The sequence below is a fragment of the Ornithodoros turicata genome, chromosome 2 (genome assembly GCF_037126465.1).
Source record: "Ornithodoros turicata isolate Travis chromosome 2, ASM3712646v1, whole genome shotgun sequence".
Taxonomy (NCBI): Eukaryota; Metazoa; Arthropoda; class Arachnida; order Ixodida; family Argasidae; genus Ornithodoros; species Ornithodoros turicata.
Window position 1 is genome coordinate 3994678 of NC_088202.1, and position 15490 is coordinate 4010167.

At 47.6% G+C, this 15490-nt stretch overlaps 1 long non-coding RNA gene across 1 annotated transcript; it reads right to left on the minus strand.

The window, feature by feature from the left end:
• Positions 1-13091: 13091 nt before the first annotated feature.
• On the minus strand, positions 13092-14112 carry LOC135383009 (uncharacterized). The gene is made up of 4 exons (XR_010419603.1): positions 13788-14112; positions 13645-13699; positions 13498-13555; positions 13092-13164 (listed from the first exon to the last, which is right to left on the minus strand). It is a non-coding gene; the product is annotated as an uncharacterized LOC135383009 (long non-coding RNA).
• Positions 14113-15490: the final 1378 nt, after the last annotated feature.

A 15490-nucleotide genomic window follows, 5' to 3' on the forward strand; every position in this document is an offset into this window, starting at 1 on the left:
CCACAACGTCAATTTCAAGCTTCATAAACGGTTTGGCTGGAAGTTTAAGTGGTCTCAATGGTGAGGAGGAAATCAATGGATGGGGCGATGTACATGAGACACAGTTTCTAACGAGACTTCACGCATCTTTGTTCATGGATGACCTAAAGAATCCGCTTTTGATTACCTGTTTTACGATGAGAACATGGAGCTCACTGGTTTATGGCCGGTAAGCAGATAAAAGGAACGCCACCAGTGTACTTGTGGAAGTTTCCAACTGCCCAAACGCAACCATGGGCTTCCCGGTCAACTTGTGAATAATGGCGCTATGTGTCCGTTACCCATCTGCTTCCACAAAGGTTTGCACTCCCGTCTTGCGTCTTCTGCTAGAGAAGAGAAAGTTTTCAACGAGTCGTTTTCGCCGAACGAGACAACCGATTCGACAACGACCAGCGGTATGGCCGAACGGTTTACGGTATCAGCTCGTTGGTGGCAGTCAAGGTCGTACTGAAGATGGGAGGTGCTAGATTCCAATCCGGAACGAACAGAGTATAAGCGATGCCGTAAGTAAGAGGCAAAGAAACCTACAAGAGAGTCAGTAACACCATATAAACTAAGCTTGCGAAGGAGCGGATCATGGTTCATTAAGTCAAATGCTTTCGAGACGTCAAAATAGGTTACATCCATTTGACCACGAGAAAGAACCGCTGAGGAACAGACTGACATGAATGATACAATATTTGTGACTGTTGACCTCCCAGGCATAACGCCATGCTGACTGTCTGCAATTTTGCGCTTAAAGAACGAGGACTGATTAACATAAATAATGTGTTCAAAGACTTTGGAGCAGGCGCATAAAATACATACAGGTCCATAATTAGTAAGAATGTTAAGGCTGCCCGATTTATGGACAGGAATTACCAGGGAAGAGTTCCACGGTCATGGAAAAGTACTTCGCTTACGAGAAAGGTTGAATATTGTCACGGATGAAAACAGACGGAGCGAGACGGCGAATAATCGGCGAACGCTTTGCTATAGCTGCTTAGCTGGCTAACACAAGAGCGGTAGCTCTTAGACAGAACTAAGGTAAAAAGAATGCTCCGACTGGGAGCTCACAAGCTTTTATGCACAGCAGCGAACATTGCAGAAAGCACGCGTCGGTGGAGAGGAGGAAATACCGAAGCTTCTCCAAGGCCGCCGGCCTGTCCTTGAGATTGATGCGAGCGAAGGAGCAGATGCTTCCAGAAGGATGGCTTGCCATGTAGCGCGACGTGTCGCGGGCCCCAGCCCGTCGTTCGACGCCTCGTTGCATGTTGTTGTTGTTGCGTGTGGTCGCCCCAAAGACGATACGTGGCAATATGAATGCAAGCACAGGCGAAAGGATGTCACGATAAACTTTAAGGAAAATAGCACGTATACTGTCTGGTCCCGGTGTCGTTGTGGGCCTTAGTTTAGGAATTGAATTGTGGACATCATTCTCAGTAATAACTAACGAGGGTAGACGATCACCGTGCATTTGCGTACACGAAAAGGCTGAATCTGTGCTGGCCGAGCCATCAAACACAGACGAAAAGTGCGACGCAAAGATATTTGCCACGATATGTGGATTGGATTTTATCACATTACCGTCAAACAGAGACATGGTGCTAGCATTCCCACGCTTACATGGTACGCTTCGTAGAAGGGTGCTTGTAGCCATGAGCCATTAACAGCGTGCCCAGTCAGAACTTTTTTGCACAATTTTGGACGGCCGTTGTTTTGTGGTTCAGGCCGAACAACACGAAGACTGTGCCACATTTAAGGCAAAATGTATTTTCTGTTCGAAAGTGATAAGCGCATCGAAGCAGTCAACCTTGAACTTGAAAGTCCATCTCAAGGTGAGTCTCTATTGTCTTTATTTGTGTGAAAAAGTGAGGGCATAACCAACATCACCCAATAATGATGACGCGTCATTCTGCTGCAGCTTAAACTGACCGTGCATGTGATCGGGATCCGTGGAACATTCTTGCACGACATCCGTTTTTCGTTCTTTGTCATTTTTTTATAGTTCAGACGGTCCATCCGTCTGCACACCTTGAGTATGCAGAAAGCATGAAGGAGAAACCCTAACTGCGAAAACGGGCTCACAATGAACCCAGCGAAGCTACCGTGCATAAGAAGATGCGCTTGACGGAATGTACGCGGATGACATCCCAAGTATCGCAAGAAAAGTTTGACAAGCCGCTCCTCACTTTTGTCGTGGAAGGCCGGCATGCACAAAGCTTAGTCGAACAACATGAGTTTTGCGCATTTTTGTACAGTACAGAACCGTGGGCAGGCGCATCGATGCCGCTCAGCCTGAAATGTTCCGTCAGACACGAGATAGCGTAGAAAGCCAGGAATACGTATGTCTTACTGGTGATACTAAGAGTTACATGGGAGTGACTGAGCATTAGGTAAGTTTCCTGCAGGCGCTCCCTTTTTCTACTTACATACAAGTACACTTGCATGTTTACATCGACGCGAGCATACAATGATATGATCCATTGCTTTGCAGAGTGCCTGTGACACCTTGGAACTCAGAGCGACAGCGCTGTCATACAGGATTTTTCCTGATGAGCACTCCTATGACCACGTCGCTGAACGTTTGAGCGACATTTGTTTTGACTTCAAGCTCTCGGTGGACAAATTAGGGGGGGGGGCAGTTACCGGTGACGGCTCCAGCTTTGTGAAAGCATTTAAGGAGTGCGGAGCACAAGAAGGAAGAGATGACGGGTGCGACGTAGACTGTGAATTTTTCCCCATCAGCTACTCTGGTTCCGTCCTTTCTAAGCATATTCGGTGCGGATACCACACGTTGAGCCTCGTTGGAACAACAGATGCGAAGCGTGTCATATCTCAAAACGTGTCATGTGAACGATGTCATACAGCAGTCATGTCTAAATGCTCAAAATACTGGAACGCCTGCAAGCATCCAAAATCAGCAGAAATTGTGCAAGTCATCTTGGGGCAGCAACTCATCACTCCGCCCACGAGGTGGAACTCTTTTCTCGACGCCCTGAAGCGCATCTCGCATCACAAGGAGAAGCTGCCGGACGCACTAGAGCTCCCCCAACTTAGAGACACCGAATTGTAGTTCCTGGAAGACTACTGCAATGTTCCGGAACCAATATCTGTCGATAAGTCCTGAATATGCTATCGATGTCCAGGGAGCCTAGCTCTGAAACTCTGCGGTGTGGTAACTCTTTATTCTCTTAACATGCAGCGTAAGAACGCCTCCAAGGTAGCAAGTCGAGCTTTTATGGAGAGCTGCTTCCTACCCTGTTGGCTCTGTGTTCCAAACTGAAAGCTGCCAGGGACAGTATAAGGGACAAGACCCTCTTCAGCATTGCCAGTGCTGTAACAGATGGCTTGGCGACGATTATTATTATTATTATTATTATTATTATTATTATTATTATTATTATTATTATTATTATTATTACACGTCTGTTTAACCAACTCACTCCCGTATTTTTGCTAATCGATTCAAGGTTCAGGCTGAAAAAACAATTACGTAAGCTGTATTATTGCCAGTAGTGTATGAAGAGAATTGCTTTCTTTACTGCCTGTTTAAACTTCCCATGATTTATTCTGTGAATGTCGCTAGACTGCCTCAGGCCCAGTGTCACAAGCCTTTCGGCTTAGACGGGCCTGCAGTAGCTTGCAATTGTATATAGAGTGGGAAAAATAAAATTATTATTATTATTATTATTGTGCATTATAATACCTTGGCGCAAGAGTATTAGGTGTTTGTATTTTAATACCCGTTGCCGTCACGTGTTATATCTGTATTATAACACAACGTATTAGTACTACTGCCCAGCCCTGGTGTATGTGCGTTTAGCAATCGACGCTAAGTAAAATGTGGCGTAGTTTGATATTACACTTTTTGTACCGCTGTTTTGCGATTAAATGTGTAAAATAATTCACTGTGCTTCTCTGTTTCAGGCGGTGCTGGGCTATGTAGCCATCCATGCACATGTCGTGCCGTTTTAGGTGGCACAACAGGAAGCTGTGGTGAATCTCGGACTCTTTAGTACAGAAATATGTGGTTGCAAGTCATCTTGTGTTTTCATGTGTCGAGGTGCGAGATGTGCGGCCCGTATATTTTTTCATGCCCCTGAATCATATCGTCCTTGTCCTTGTTGTAGTCTTCTTTCAGTGACATACAAAGTTAGTGACATACAGTGACATACAAAGTGCTTTAGTGCACCCAAAGAGCCTGTCACAGATACTTAACCAATTCGAACTCTTCTCCTCTTAGTCTAGACCTCTGCCTGTCTCCTCATGTCGAGTGCTGTGGTGGCGCTATAATAGCTAACTACTACATTCCCTCCCACGTTTGAATGAAATGTCAATACGTGCTCTGTAAATAACATGTATATACGATATGTTGAGACATTCACTAATTCAACTGGCCGGGGGGCTTCACTGCTCTACCTCAGTGGATGACATATATAACACTCTATATGTTCTGCATTTGTAAAGTCCTATACACTTCTTGATTGCTTGTCGACAACTCGGGTACTGGGTACTGTGAAGGATCTTCCAACGAATGTGCTATATGCCGCCCTGGTGGTTTTCTTGTGCCCTCGACGCTGTGTGTGATCTTAAGGAGATGCCTTGCATTCGGAACACACAGATTTCCAGTTTCACAGTTCCGCAGCAGGAATGACGACGCAGAAAGTTGTTTCTCAATGCGATGAACATAACTATTGTAAGTTGCCTGGGGTTCTTCCCAGTTTAAGTTATCAATAAAATGTTTCAACTTGGACTTCAAAATTATGTTTATCGGCATTTCACTTCTCCTCGATATAATCCGTCATCCTTTTTCTGTACTCCTCACGACAACTTAGTGATGACTTCTCTGGAACATTTTCCTTCTTCCTCAAACGAGCAATATTTTGTTTTCATGTTTCGATTGCAGATCAAAACTAAACCCTCAGATATTCTGATGTCTTACAACTGGGCAACCCCAACACGAGAAAATCCTTCAGCTGAAGGACTTTCACCATTTGGGGTTGGCCTATTGTAAGCCATGAGAATATCTGGGGGTTTTGTTCACCACTCTTCGTTAACAACTTATTCGTATTTTATCTGCTAGACTATCACTGGTGGAAAATAGTCAGGCCCCATGGGGCCCACAACGTCAATTTCAAGCTTCATAAACGGTTTGGCTGGAAGTTTAAGTGGTCTCAATGGTGAGGAGGAAATCAATGGATGGGGCGATGTACATGAGACACAGTTTCTAACGAGACTTCACGCATCTTTGTTCATGGATGACCTAAAGAATCCGCTTTTGATTACCTGTTTTACGATGAGAACATGGAGCTCACTGGTTTATGGCCGGTAAGCAGATAAAAGGAACGCCACCAGTGTACTTGTGGAAGTTTCCAACTGTCCAAACGCAACCATGGGCTTCCCGGTCAACTTGTGAATAATGGCGCTATGTGTCCGTTGCCCATCTGCTTCCACAAAGGTTTGCACTGCCGTCTTGCGTCTTCTGCTAGAGAAGAGAAAGTTTTCAACGAGTCGTTTTCGCCGAACGAGACAACCGATTCGACAACGACCAGCGGTATGGCCGAACGGTTTACGGTATCAGCTCGTTGGTGGCAGTCAAGGTCGTACTGAAGATGGGAGGTGCTAGATTCCAATCCGGAACTACCGGAACAAGACTTTTTCAGGCGAAGTCGGCCCCGAAGCAAAAGTCCCAATGAAGTCGCTCCAGGACGCATACTAGCCTCCCTGTCCCCTACTCGTTCCTGCTGTCCTCTCTCCATCTGTTCTTCGTGGCGGTAAGACGGAATAGAATAATTCTATTATGTGTCACGCAAACGCATTACGAATGGATGAGCGGGGAGCGCGATTTCATCCGGACGACTCGCTCTTTCTGAGTCGTTTCGTTCTATTCCGTGGCCACGCCCGATTGGCATCGCAAAACAAAATGACGACCGGTTGTTTTGTACAAGCGGCGCGCTAGTGGATTTGCCTCGATGATGTTTACTGTTGTCGACCGTGCATATCGTCTGCGGAAAATTGTTGGATGTAACAACCGGTTCAATAGAACATTTCAGGCGTTTCGGCGTCGAATTGTGACGCCAGAACTTATGCTTCATCCGGAATAGTTCGTTCAGGTATGCGAGGCGCATTAGACGCATCAGAGCTATGCAAGTGTCTCATGCCCTGTCGTGCTCTGTTTAGTCCTCGTAGTCTGTCTATAGAGAGAGGCTCGCACACAGGTGATATAATATTTCTCAGAGCGAAAGTGCATTTTTATACCCTTCTGATTCATAACGGAGATGGGGTCTCCGAATTTCCGGCATCTGCCTGACGTCACGTTGACGATATCGTAGTGACCGATGTCCTCAAGTTCGTCTCAGCTCGAGCCTTCCGCAAAGAGAGTTTGAAAACGTTGCGATATGCCGTTCATTACGAAACACACACACACACACACGAATGATCCACCACGATCCAGTACTTGCCGCTAAAACCAATCAGGAACACACTATAGGGGGACGAACGATTCGTCTGATCTGCTAAGTCACTTTAGTTCGCTTTCCCTATAAGCTTTCCGGATCGGCAGAATCGGTTGTTTGGTTCGGGCAAAAACGAATCGCTAAAACTCTCTAAAATCTGCAAGCCCCACAAGACTTGCCCTAGACCCTCCGAACAGGTTACTCTGCTTATGCACACAATGTTAGTTGTGGAAGTTCCTTCTGCGCTCTTCAAGCACACTTTGCAAATGTTTTACGCTGCTTCCCTACTTGTATATTCGACGGAACAGGGTGAGAACTTAACACGCACCGACCTGCTATCTGGGGCGTGAGAGTTTATCGAGGGCGCCACGAACACCATTTAGTAAAAAGGAACGTGCTCCCTTTACGTGGGCTTTATGCGCCCAATGTATCTCTCTTCGTTCATCGAGAACGGACAATATGATGCACACGCCTCCTTTTGCCCTGTAGCCCTTTTCTCAAAATTCCCGATGCAGTTCAATGATGACTGCTGGCCATAGGAAATATTTGCACTCCCAGAAACTTTTCATTGACGTGATGTTCTGCCTTGACCCTATATCCGTAGTGACAGCCACTTGAGCGTTTTCCATTCTAACTCGTTCTCTGCACTTTCCACTCAAACGGAATGTTCCTTCTACGTCTTCATCTGAATATTCGTCACTTTCTTCTGGAACAGCTTTGACATTTCTCCTGTTGTTATTTTGCTTGCCCTTCTATGAAGATGCAGCTCAGCACATTCGGGTTCGGTGTCCAATACGTTTACATTTTTGCGAGTCATTTTATTTGCACCACATTCAGGTTGTAAGTGGGTTTTCAAAGCACATCGAGAACATGACTCGCATCCTTTTGACTGCTGTCTGTCTGCTGCTCGTGATGGAGACAATTTCGTCACTGCCCCTCAGTTCTCAGAGCAGCAAGATTTCTTCTCTGTGTCTCTCTCCTCATGAAGTCGTTCATTGTTCAAACGGCTGGTGCTTGCGAGTGCTGCTTTATATATTTCAGCTATGAGAAATGCACTTGCTAACGACGGCGCTTGCTAACGACTCTGCGTGCAAGAGTTTATGTTACAATGATGGGACTAGCCACGAGTTGGTCACGCAGCATTCGAGGTCAATGTTCTTACTATTTTACGTAACGCGTTCGCGAAAGCTACCATAGTTTCTTCAGAAAGTCGGTGTCTATCTCCAAATTAGTGTTTATTTGTGTTTCGAGCGTCACCTTTTTTCTTAAGCATAGCAGTGCTCCATCACGTTGACGATTCCTCGTACGTTCTCTTTTCTTTTTCGCCAATCGTCGTCCTATTTCTGGTCCTATGCAGTGCAGGAGCGTCGCCTTCCTAACTTCGCCGGCGGCATTTTTGAGTCCTGGTGCTATCTCACAGTTTTGAAATCCGGTGTTTCAAAACTTGAGTCTCGAGCGTCGAATGTAGTGGTAACGGAGCTGCCAAATTGACGGCAGCGTAGTCTGAATTGTGTAGTTGAACATTCCTCTGTTCCTTATTCTCTTGCGTATTATGAGTGTTCCCGCACAAATATTTGAAATTATATGTAGCGCCCTCCAACTTCTCAGACCTTGTTGCTGTCTGGTCTGTACTTTCAACGCAAGTTGATGTTCAGTCTCATCGCGAATGTTGTGGTCTTCTTTGAATGGCACACAGATTTATTCAGCTTTAATACATCCACACTCCTCGGTAGCTCAGTCGGTAACGTGCCGTCCTGCTGAGCACAAGGTAGCGGGTTCGACCCCGGCCGAGGGTGGTAGCAATGCGGGGGAGGTAAACATTGCTTCCAGCACCGTGTGTGGGGCACATTTCCGGCGCACGTCAAAAGAACCCAGGTGGTCCAAATTATCCGCAGTCCTACTCTGCGGAACGTGCAACATGTCGCCACACTGCGCAGACTAACCTCACGTGTAACATCACAGTACCATTACTTTTAGTACATCCCAAGATGTTCCGTGCTCTCCGGGCTTCCAGCTCTTAGTCCAGGCTTGCCGCCATTTTGACCAGTGCCGTGGTGGCGTTCACACCATTCATATCAACAGTGCACTAGTTGCGCAAACAACCGTATTCATTGACTATTTCATACTACAAAGATGATCCAGCAAGCTTAATCTATTACTGCTTAATGCATTTCATGCAGTCTTCTCTGATATAACTTTCGCCGCCTCTGCGCTGTGCAGAGAACTTGGTCGCAGGTATCAGCAGCGTGGGACGTGCATCATATCAAGAAATACAGAAATAAGAACAATAGTCCCTGCTGGTGGTGCACTTTGTCGAGAGCCATGCACTGAATTATGCAGCCTGATATCCCCCGGAGGTAAGGACATGCACGTACAACAAGCAAACAGAACACACAGAAATCCCCTTACGTAGTATGGACTTCCTATCATTAATAATGGAGTGAAACATACCGTCTGGACAAGCAACAAAACGCAAATGACAAACATATCTAAGCCATGTCCCGGTGGAACGCGGCAAAGCAATTATGTACAGAGCAACCCAAATCACGAATCACATTTCTCCTATGTGCCTCCTGTGACAGATTAGTACAACGCACCGACATTGGGAATATGGTTTGTAGAGGGCTAACAGGAAGACGTCCCGATGCGTTAAAATTAGCTGTTTGAATTGTCTCTAAAGGTTGCGCAAGTCTCTTTACCGTTCCACCAACCCCGCGACACGGTCCGTTTCCGTGCGATGTACTGAAGAAGTTCGATGTCGCTGGAACAGAGTTGTACTAATCCTTTTATGGAACCATTTCGCTATGGAATCTCTCATTCGTTCTCCACTTCCTTCTCCTCTTCTCCAACCGTTCTTCGCACAGTCCTCTACATACACCCGGTTGGCGAAAGTTCATCCCTCCGGCATGATATTTAAAGACGTTGCCTATGGTGGCAAGTTCGAATCGACCGGTGTCACCAGTGTACCCTACGGTCTTAAGCACACCCTGCTTTCTGGCGACCTGGAGAACAGGGACGGGCCCGAGGAGTGTGGCTGGATTTCCGGGCCGCCCCTTTCGCACCCCCCCCCCCCCCCAGTACAAGATCTCCCGTTTCAATGTCGGGTATATTGGGGTCGTGGCGACGGTCGAAATGTCTTTTAGTGGAAGTTCTGTATTGGTGTTCCTGGTCCTTGTTTTTACGCTTTTCACAGACGTTCAGTGTGCCGGCAATTCCCAAGTCGCGATCTACTTTTAGTAGTGGCGGCATGCCGTTCATGGCGAAATACGGTGAGCAGCCGATCGCACTGTTGTAGGACCGGTTATGGTGGTGGGTAGCTGCCTCGAGACATGGACGCCATCCGCCTGGGAAGCCCTCATAGATATGTAAGTATTGTTTTATGTCGCGTACAGCTCTCTCGGCCATGCCATTCGCCGCTGGGTGGTATGGCGCTGTAAATTTCATATGGACACCTTTCTGCTCTGCCCACGTCTTCATGCGTTTGCTTGTAAAAGCTGGTCCATTATCGCGCACAATTATCTTAGTCGGTGCGAATAATTCTCTTTCAAGCAAGGTTATGACACTGTTGGTGTCTTCTCCCCCTGGTCGCGCGCACACTGTTCTGGTGGCCTCGTCGATAGCGATGATGAACGATTGTGTTTTCCTGACGCCCTCAGACTTCTATCGAAGTTCAGCAAAATCGATGTGAACAACTTCGAACTGGGTGTCGGAGTGTTCCGGCAGCATCATTAGATCAGTTCTTTGCCGGTACTTGTTCTTATATCTTTGGCACTGTTCGCATGATCTGACGTATTCTTTAACATCCCTTTTCATCCGCGGCCAGGTGAAACGCTGACATAGCTTGCGATATGTTCGGGATACACCGTCGTGGCCACCCGAGTCAGGGGTATCATGGTACATGCGAAGGATCTTGAACTTCATCGTTGGCGGTACGGCGAAGCGACCTTTCCTTGGCTCGAGCTGCTCCGTGTCTTCCCACATGCATGGATCTTCTATTGAAGCGGCGGCGACTCCGTGAAGACCTAATCGTGAGAGTGCATCGGCATCTGTGAGGTCTTTTCCGGACTTGTAGTGTACGGACATTTCAAGGTGTTGCAATTCGGACGCCCATCGTGCCAACCTGCCTTTTAGTTCCGCAAAGGTTAGGATACCGACAATCGGCTTGTGCTCTGTATACAGTTTGAAGGGGCGACCGTCGAGGTATGTACAGAAGTATCTGGTGGCTTCTAGTACAGCTAGAAATTCCTTCTCCGTCGTACAGTAATTCAGCTCTGCTTTGCTGAATGTGTACGAGTGGTAGCCTATAGCAGCTAGTTGTTGTTGAGCCGGTTTTGAGTCGTCACGCTGGTGCAGTACTGCACCTGTGCCATACTGGGACGCGTCGGTGTGCAGCTCAAACGGGAGGCTGAAGTCGGGAATGGTTAGCGCTGGGTTTGAAGATATCGTTTGTACGATATCTTGGTAGGCTTCCTCGCAAGAAGGCGTCCAGAGAAAAGGCTTGCTCTTCTGCAATAGGGCCGTGAGGCATTTCGTCCGTGTAGCGTAGCCCTTGATGAAAGCACGGAAGTGACCAGCAAACCCAAGGAAAGCCCGCAAAGAATGCACGTCGTGAGGTTTGTGTAGATTCTGTATCTTCGCGACGGATTCTTCTTTGGTCGTTTTAGTCTTGCCGTCGAATACGCGACCTAAAAAGACCACACTATTTTTAAAAAAGATACTCCTTTTCAATTTTATCTTCAAGTTGGCCTCGAGTAAAGCGTCCAAGACTCGCTTGACGTGGAGAGAGTGATCTCGCTGGTCTTTGGAGTAAATGATAATGTCGTCAATGTGAACGTGAACGAATTTCCCGATGAAGGGCTCCAAGACCATATTCATCATCTTCTGGAACCATGCCGACGAGTTTTTCCATCCAAACGGTAGTCTGTTGTACTCGTACAGATTGAACGGTGTTATGAAAGCGGTGTACTGCTTCGTATCTTCCGTTAGAGGAACCTGCCAAAACCCCTTGCAAAGGTCGACGGTTGAGAACACGGTGCTGCCTCCTGTATCGTTGATGATGTTATCAATGTTCGGCATGCACTGAGAAAAAATTCTCTGTTGTTTTAACAGGTGTAGCGGGCCGTGGACAACGACGAAGATGGCCACGCGCCTGGAGCACCGGCCTCAGTTCCACCGGCGCGGCCATGGAGATAGGCCACCGTCATCGCCTCTCCGTGGCATACCATCATCGCCGGTCGGGGCTCATGTAGAGGAACTCCACCTCCTCTACATTTGGTGACCCGAACAACGAACACCATGTTCGGCATAATTCGGCCTAGCACCATCCCAAATTTTTGACAAAATCGACTAGCACTACCAAGGCAAGCTATCCCTGGAAGCCACCACCATTACCCGATGCATCACGACCGACACGCCGACCGCATCCGTCCCGCTTCCGTCCACGCTACCGATCCGACCGACCACGCAACGTCCAGACTCATCATCCCATGCGCCCACCGACCCGCTCCACGGCTTCCAGGGACCCACCTGCGCTGTCCACGGCCCCCGGCACACTCACCACCTTCTTCATTTCTGCATCTCAACTCGCACCCACTGCCGGCCGCGACACCTGAGCAACATGCTCGCCTGCCGGTTTCGGCAGTCGCGGCAGCCGACGCCACGGCACGCATCAGCCGGCGTCTCGGCAGTCCTCACGGCTACGCAGCCTCACCTGGCGTCACTTCCTGGGAACCTACGAGCTCTCGCTACCGTGCCGGTTGCGGCACCCCAGGCCACGACTCCAACGCCAGATCACGACTTCGACGTCGTCAACGTTCATCTCTGGCAAGCCTCATCTCGGCCGCTCCCGCCCCACTCATCAACCTCTGCCTGCAACGTGTGCCGTGCCGCCCGTGGACATGTCCAGCAGTGCGCGTCATCCACGGTCACTCTTGCTCTCTCCCTCCGGTATAGACGTGATTCTTGGATCTTTCTTATCGCCGCTCCGCGTCTGAGGGGGGGAGCACTGTAGCGGGCCGTGGACAACGACGAAGATGGCCACGCGCCTGGAGCACCGGCCTCAGTTCCACCGGCGCGGCCATGGAGATAGGCCACCGTCATCGCCTCTCCGTGGCATACCATCATCGCCGGTCGGGGCTCATGTAGAGGAACTCCACCTCCTCTACACAGGAAAGTGCTGGAAAAAAATAGTCCAGGAGTCCTGTTAATATTTACATAGGCCTGTTTCAATAATTTTACAGGGACTGTTGATATAACCGGTATTGTCTGTTGTAGCAACAGGCTTTCCTGTTGTTGTATTAGAACAGGTTGATGTAAATTTTACAAGGCCCCAGTTATGTATTACAGACTAGTTCTGTATCTATATCAAAATTACAGCGCTCTGTCCACTGCCTTGGAAGGATTTCTCTCTACAGGTAAGAAACTACAAGAAACGTGGTGAAGTCCATGACAAAACCTTCAGTCCTAATACTGCTCGTCTTTATTCAGGATCTTCCCTAGTTTCATACACTTGTAATCATACATTAACTCTTCTCATGTGCAGAGGGGCTACTCTGAGGGTCTATTCAAGCATCCAAGGATTTGTTGGATGCTGCTTGATACCCCCAACAAGAGAACCTTCTCTGTGCTCGAACAATGCTTCTTGTGCCTTCATGTAGCTCCCACCGGTTGATAGATCTCAAGGAAGCATCTGAAATATATACCCCATCCAAAGTACACTATTAGCAAGAGCAAGTGGCACAAATGACAGCGCAACCGTACAACTGTAATTTTGGGACCAGGTACGTATGATGGACATTGTTCTGTCAGCATATGTTTGAGCGCTGTATAGTCCAGGGTACTCAAACCATATGTGCAATTTGTCATTTGGAACAGTTTTGTATTCTGTCCATTACAGTTAGCAGTAAAAAGAAAATGTCTGCGCAAGTTACACATTGGAGGAAACTATTGGTATGAATGTTCCTCAGGAACGTTCATGATCTCTCCTATGCTTTTCCCAGAAGTTTTTGCATGGGAGACTTACCAATTGATAATATGGCTGACGTGGGTGGAAGAGCGACACCCTGCAGTGGTTCTCCTGCCTGAAACGCAAAGTGCACTACTGCAATGCGCTCCATAATGCAGCAAAGCACTCCTGGCTTCAACAACACGATCTCAGCACATAACCTACCAATTTCTAATATATGACGGGATGGAACAGAGAAATCCTGGATTGGTTGTCCTTCCTTGAGAGCAACGTGCACTGTTATAATGTGCTTTATAATGCTGCAAGCACACATGGCTTCATTCATGCAATCTCATCACAAAGCTTACCTACAGGAGAAAATCAGCTCTTGTATGCTCCGTTATTCTGTAGGTACCTGCAGTTCTTCAAGAAGGAATGCTTCAGTTTCCTCCATGCTGGAAATCGTTGGAGCCGGCAGTTGTTGCTTTTTATGAGCAGGATTTCTTAGGCACTGAGAAGAGAAAACGGAATGAAGAAAACGTTTCGCATTGCATTCAGACGCAAAACATGGAAACTTATACTTGCTGACATGAAGATGTTTCCTTTAATGTCTAAAGTAACTCGTACATGAAGACATCGATGTTGCAGCTTACATTTGTTCGTCATCTGTAAAAAAGGAACAAAACAAGAACGTATAACATACACCTACCGACATGAAGAATTATGGTACCCTCAATAAAAGGCGTGAATATCATATTCCGCACACAACAACAACACAAATAACAAAAATCACGAGCACAACGCAACACCAACTGCAAGAACGCAACATTGCGTTTGCTGCCGTGCCTGACGTACCAACTGAATGGCTGTAGTCGTTGTAGTAACCGACATTACGAACATGACAGCGTCTGCTTTTCCCCTGCGGGGTGACAAGTAGCAAACACAATTTCCCTATTCTAAGCAATGTATGCGAAGAAGCCCAAACTATCACTCCATTACCGGAGTATTAGCTGCAGCAGACCTCCAGCACTACGAGAACAGAAACTGCAGTGTACATACCAACGCTTCAACAGGACCGCAGGGCAGGCGAAGAGGACGGCGAATGACGGTTGGCACGGCGTCCGTCGACACTTTGAAACGTTCTTGCGCTGTTCCTGCTTCAAAGCAATAACGGTGTGGGCGAACAGTCGAGTTGGACGAGCCCTGCTTCCAACTTCTGTATCTAAGTTCTTCTGCGGGGCTACCTGACTGCTGCAAAACATACTCCGACTCTCCGCAACGGAGACCGCCTCAGCGACCATTTTTGTTTCGTTTGACCGAGCAGCCCTGTTAAAGCAGGTCTACAAATGGTTCTGTAAAATTTTACATCAACAGTTCATGTAAATATGTCTGTTTTTCAACGAAATTTCTTAGAGTGTGGGAAACGGGAAGATGTCTGTTTGGTGATTCACAAGACGGTAGCCTGTACACAGCCTGAAGGTACCGTCTGCCTTAGGCGCTATTGTTATTGGGGAAGCGAACACGGAGGTGGACGGACGTATGATGTCGGCATCTACCATCGCTTGCAGTTCTTTCTTAAGCCAATCTTTCTTCTCTCGTGTCAGATTGTACGGTTTTTTTTCCTTTCGATAGTAGTGTCCGACAGGCGAAATTGAACCTCGACTGTTGACGAAGCCGATGGGTATCCTGAGGGGGATAACAATCGAGGGTACTGTTTGGCAATGTCGTCCTTACAATGAATTTGTGTCCGGAGGGTTGTAGAGGCGGACTCTGAGCACGGCAATTCTTCGCCCAAGGATACCGCGTCGTTCCAGTATATATTCATCCGCAGTCGCTTCATTGCCGGCCGGGATAGAAGGTCATACGGAACATTGTCTATCACCAAGGCATGTGTACTAACGCAATTACCGGAAAACCCGAGGCTAATCCATCTCCAATCGATAAATACCGTGCTGCTACCATGAAAGGCTACAATTCTTACTGCTCTGCCAGGTGTGATATGGTCGGACGAGATGAGGTGGCGATTAACAAATGTTATCGACGATCCGCTGTCGACAAGGCCTTCCACACA